Below are 6,000 nucleotides of genomic sequence, written 5' to 3'. Positions count from 1 at the left end.
TTATGATTAGATTTGCTAAAAATTACAGGTAGGTTGTTGTCATTCAGTCTAGACATTTTGCTCCCCATTTTCGTTTGTTTGTTTAGGTTGTATATTTGTACTCTGGATACCAAGCGAGATTGTCTATAATATTACTGAAACAATTATGTATTTTCTAAAGTTTTACTATTTTCTTATGAAATTAAGTAGATTTAAAAAATCCTGAAACCATATACATGGTAATTATGTAAAATCTACTTTGTATTATTTATGTGAAATCAAGGAATCCTAAACAGGGGTGAATAGGAAACCAGTATCATCCCTGTCCTGATTCTGAGATGTCCTTTGACCCTAGCCATAGTGAGAGAGGAAGACAAACTCTTCAGGGGCAAATAATAAAGGCAGTCTGTGTTAAAGTAACTGTATATATTGCAAAGTGGGTAGTTCTTGGTGGCTGTAAAAACCTATAAGAAGAGGAAAGCAGTAGACTGTGACTGTATGAACTCATTGAGGGTCAGGTCTGCAGTAAGTGGCAGATGCTTACAAGACAGATTCTGAAGTGAGCCTGAGCTGAGGAGGTTTCTTGCTGTCCAGTAGTTTTAATTTTTTAAGTGGAAAGATGGTGTTTTTCTTTACTATTTTAGGTAAACGTTCCTTTATTCTCATCAAGCAATATAGCTGATGGTGATTGGTCTGAAAAGCTACATATACCTTTGGGTATATAGCCCCCCGACCCCCCATTCAGGGTAGGATGGTAAATGAAGTGTCTACCACTCAGTAGAGTGTAGGGTTTTCGAGAGTCTGACCATAAGGATAACCTGTTGGGCAAATAATGTAAATTGACAGGTTTTGGAGAGAAATGTTAATAGGAAGAATGTAAGCTGACACAGTAAGTAATGAAATGCTGGACAGAAGGATGGAGATAGGTAACTATGCGCACCATTTTTATGAATTCTTGAGTCACTCGTCCAGTATTGTTTTAGATACCTGAACATGGTCTCAACCTTGTGCTTTCAAAAGAATTTTCTTTGGTTGAGTACACATTTTACAAATGTAGTTGAGAATGAAGCAAGAAACATTGTCCTACTGTTGAAACTCAGTCCTGTTCTTACTGAGTCTGGACATGGATTTTCTAGATGCTCTGGAGAGTTTTGCATGCTGAAACAAAGAATTTTTTATGTATTTGGCCTCCATATGTTTAAGAATTTCAGTGGCAAACTTTTAGATTACAAAAGCTCAATACTAAGTTCTTAATCAGAAGTTCGTCTGCAGAATTCTGCTGTGCCTAAGAGTGATTTCAAAGCACTCATTTAATTCTGTTTAAAAAAGGACACCTTAAATGAAAGGGGGTAATTCACGTGTATCTGTAAACATAAGAGTTGACCCTATGTTGAAAAGGTGCAGTAGTTTATAGATTTTTTTTTTTCTTCCCCCCCCGACAAAAATTGTCTCACCTTGAAGTGACCAATCTTGGGTGAAAAGTAAAGGTGCAAGTGACATTGCAGCCTTTGGTGTTGGGTTTTTTGTGTGTGTTTTTTTGTTGTTGTTTTGGTTTTTTTACTAATGTGATGCATAACAGAAGTGATTTCCTTTTCATTTTTTACTAAACCAGAGAATATCATCCTATAATTGGAATCACAGCACTGATAAAGCATAGCCTATGTTTCGGATAGGGATTTGTGTAACATTTTTGTTGCTCAGCAGTTTCACTTGCTCTTTTTTCCCTTAATCTAGAATAAAGTTTGTGATCTGAGGAGTTTGCACTCATTTCCTATAGTTACAAACTGAATTTAAGGGAAAAGTTGCTTGTAGTTCCGTAATATCCTTCATAGATAAGATACTCTATTTCTTCACCGTAGAACTCAGGATAATTGTCTGCTCACCAGTCAGGGAGTAGAAAGTATGGTAGGGTTGAAATTTGTGGTGCATGTTCTACTGCTTTGAAACTAGTAGGTTGGTTTAGTTTTTCAGAAATCTTGCTTTCATATTTTGATTTCTAGCCTCTTCTTATATGCAAGATTCTTCCTAGGGATATGCTTGATTAGGGATGTTTGATGTGGGCTCTGGCAAAAAATAATGCTCTCTTGAACCCCTTTTTTCTATTTTTCTTCTGGTTCCTTCAGTCCTTTTCAGGAGAGTTCGAGTGCTTGTGGAGCAGATGCTTCATCTGGATGTAAATAGGGGCTGAAATAAACTTTCATAGGTAACTAACTAACTGTAAGTTGAGCACTTGTTAAATACTAATACGGTGTAACAAGTTTCTAGTCGTGTAACTTACATGAGGTGGAAGGGACATTTAGCTCCATGATTCTATTGTTGCTCACTTTCAGCACAATGAAAATTTTAGCATTTCATCTTCAAGAAGCAGAATACTGTTACCCTATAAGGAAAGGCTGGATCCCTAGAAGAGGTTGCTGAACCCAGAAGTAGGATTGGGCACTTCAGGCACTTAATAAGAGGACTGTAATGTCTTTGCTCCTCTGGAAGAGCAATGTGACCTTCTCTAGAATGAAGGCCTTATCATCTTCTTGTGTAAACATGAAATAAGCTTCAGTAGTCCATGCTTTCTGTGTACTAGTTTTTAATTGTAGTATGACCCTGGCACATTAAGGAAGTAGTTTCAACTGTTACTATGGGAAGTTGCTAAATTTTATTGAAGAATGGAAGAGTTAGAAAACAAAATGATTTGCAAACATCATCACTCTAAGTAAAATGGGTAGACTATGGCGGAGCAAAGACTTTTAAATGTAAGAACTTTTCCCTGTGTTAAATGGAGGTGCTAGAACTTCTCTGGGCAAGTTTCTTTATAAGTTGTAAAGTTAGTGGAGCTTAGTTTCCTCCTCCCCTGACACAGGGCTTTATCGTGTCTGAAGGAGCGAATACCTTTAGATGTCTTCTCTCCCTTTTTTCAGTGCTGCTCACTTCTGTTCTATTTTCTGTTTGGCTGGGGAACAGGGCTGCGCACGGTCTGACTAGCTAGAGGTAGTCAGAAGAAAGGCTTGAGCTATACTTGCATAAGGAATGTTTTGGTCATTGAATAGCAGTAAGGTTTTTTTTTTCCCCACTTTCTTTTCTTTTCTTTCCTTTTTAGGTCTTCTGTTGCTTCTCTATTCTTGCGTTTTTTTAAAAACTATTGAGATATTATAAACTTATTAGCAGTACCTTAACTGCTATAGGGAACCATATATTTCAGCTCTCTTGTTTAGTGGATATGCTTATGTCAGTTTGACAGCTAAACTGAAAAAGTTATCCCTTTTGTTTTCTTAGTATAAGTCCTTAACATTATATTTAATGTTCTTTTCATCTTTTTATTTTATCCATATCCCCTGGATAATTGACTGCAATAGTTACTTTTTAAAAACAATAGATTACAAGAATTTCTGTTTCCTGAATCTTGTATAATATGATGCTGTTGACTTAAGTATTTGAAATATGCTTTAACCTTTAAACTTGGGATAGGTAATACTCGAGTAAAAAAATTATTTCCTTTTAAAAGTGTGGTACATTACAGAATTGTTTTGTATGTGCGTGTGTGTTTTCCTATTTGGGAAAGCAAAGTTAATTCCACATTCAAAGGTGATTATGCCTTTCTGTCGAAAAGTCATTAATGATACCTGGGAGAAGGTGAACCTAGAGGGAGTATTTGTGGTAGGAGGTTATTTTGTGTTATTGTGAACATCCTTTATAACATAATTACGGAATGTGACTGAAATATGCTTAGTCTTAACATTCTTAAACTTACATTGTTAAACTGCAGTCATATGTTTCAGTTTGTACCAAATTTTGGGGGGAGGCTGGGGGAGGAATTGTATTCTTAGGTTGTGAAAGACTTAGTCTGATTGACTAGATTTTGAAGTTATTTTATTTGACTAAGTTCCATATAAACATTTACACATACTACATGTTGATAGTATAAGGATGATGAGTGTTTTCCTCGGTATTTTTCTACTCTGGACATCTAAATGAATCACAGTTTCAAGCACCAAAACTAGAAGCTGGCTTCTCAAGCAGCTCCAATGGTGAGGGGCACTTTATGGGCATGATTCAGCATGTATCAGTTAGGTGTTTAAAAATAAAAGGTTGTAAGTCTCTGTAGACAAATGAGTGCAAAGGTGTATTCTTAAGAAGAGAAAGCTGTGTGTGCCTTGTTATTATGTGTATGTTGTTCTTATTTTGCTTAAACTTAAGGACTTCTGTTAAGTTATGGAACTGAATATGGAAGACAGGCATTGAAGGGTGATAAAATTTAGGGACATCATTTTATCCATGGTACATTTCCATTGCAGGAAATTAACCTGCACAGAAAGTACATATTGTTCTTACTGTCTTAATCTGTTTAGTGTTTGTAATTTTTCAAAGCAGAGGTTGTCTTTTGTTGTTTGGAAAATACAAACTGTGTAGAAACCATTCTTAAATTTTAAGAAGCAAAACACTTGAAAAATCAAAATCTTGGTGTTACTGCAATGAATCATTATTTAAAATTCTCCATTTTTGGATCATGCCTAGCCAATGTTTTTATCAAAAAGTAAAGCCTGTTGGTGTTCTAGTCTGATGTGGCCTGTTAGCTGAAGGGACAGATAAATCAATCAGAATTTTTAGTGGAGAAGACGGATTGCAGGAATGGTGATTTGAGAAATTTGTTGCTAAGTAGAGCTTATATTCTACTGAGCAGATTTGTTCTTAGTGCTGTTTTCCAGGTTAGTCTTGGTCTTAGATGTTAAATAAAATGTAAGCTTTTTTCCTCTGGCTTTTGTTTCTCTACTTACTGAGTGAAAGGGCATGTGAAATTGATTTCTCTTTGTGTGTCCCTCCACACCAGTTCTTTATAAATTACAGGACATCGGGGAGCATGGTAAATGAGCAACATGATTAAATTTTTAAATGTTACAACAGCTTTGTCCAGGATGAAAATCACAAAATTTCAGATTATTTGTTTTGTTACAGGTTTTCTTTAAGAGATTGCTTGATTTACATTTGTGAGATTAATAATAAATATACTTTTGGGTTGACATTTCATACAACAAAATTATAATCTTAAGGCATGCATTACCCATAACAGTGTACTTATTGGGGCAGCGTTACTTTTATTAAACCATTTATCATTTTAATGTTGTGTATTCTGAGTCTTACAGTTTTCTGTCTTTTTCTTCAAAGAAAATGCAACAAAACAAATTCAACGTTCATTTTTCTTTCCAACAGCATTATCTGCATACCAGAGGTACTACAGTTTACAATCTGACTACTGGAAGGTATGTGTATGTTGCTTTTTTTTTTAACTTATTGTTGTAAATTATTGGATTTCTGAAATTAATTTTAATATGAATTTGGAGTATCTACCTGAAATTACTTTATTTGATCTGGAAATGTTCACCTAGATGGACAATTTATTATAAATCTAAGTGGAAATAAATCTTCACATCATTGTTGGAAAGGCAGCTCAGTTGACTTGACATGGTTTAGGGTTTTTTTAATTATTATTATCTGTTACTTCTGTTTTTCTTATGTAAGCATAGATAGTTAGATATGTGTGAGTATTGAGAGAATCATAACCACTTGAAAGCTGCTGCTCAGGCGTTCGACTTGTACTGGGAAAAATGTTCTCAGGTTGTTTTTTATTCCCACAGAAGCCAGATTGTTTAAAGTCCTTTTCAGTATTTTAGGTGACATTCTTATGTAAGACAGGAAAAAATCCTGTTAGTGTAGCTGTCCTATCTGTAAGTCCATGTAGAAGTATTGGGACTTTAAATGAATAAAATTCTTGTAGTGATATTGTCAAAAATAGTTATCATTGTTATGTTGCCACATGAAATAATTTGAAGCTCCTGATTGAGTCAGAGGTGCAGGGAAGCACATAACACAGTAGATATTGTGTGGTCTTAAGCAGCTGTTTCCCTTAAAAATGTGTGTAATAAGTGTGTATTTTAAATAGGGAGGGCTTCCTCTGGCAAGGCCATGTATATTCTGGCATTAAAGAAAAAACATTTTTGGTGTTCCTTGTGTTTTATAGGGACCGTAAGTAAG

General features: G+C 35.1%; 1 protein-coding gene across 5 annotated transcripts in view; it reads left to right on the top strand.

Moving 5' to 3' along the window:
* Positions 1-5,174: 5,174 nt before the first annotated feature.
* KDM6A (lysine (K)-specific demethylase 6A) overlaps positions 5,175-6,000 on the top strand; it is a 112,245-nt gene continuing 111,419 nt past the window's right edge. For all 5 annotated transcript variants that reach the window (XM_010077843.1, XM_010077842.1, XM_010077839.1 and 2 more), the window contains exon 1: positions 5,175-5,228. The gene's annotated coding sequence lies outside the window, so the exon portion shown is untranslated. The remainder of the gene's footprint in view (positions 5,229-6,000) is intronic.

The sequence above is a fragment of the Pterocles gutturalis genome, unplaced genomic scaffold (genome assembly GCF_000699245.1).
Source record: "Pterocles gutturalis isolate BGI_N339 unplaced genomic scaffold, ASM69924v1 scaffold14168, whole genome shotgun sequence".
Taxonomy (NCBI): domain Eukaryota; kingdom Metazoa; phylum Chordata; class Aves; order Pterocliformes; family Pteroclidae; genus Pterocles; species Pterocles gutturalis.
Note: the sequence above shows the minus strand (reverse complement) of the source record. Positions and strands in the feature narration are given on the sequence as shown.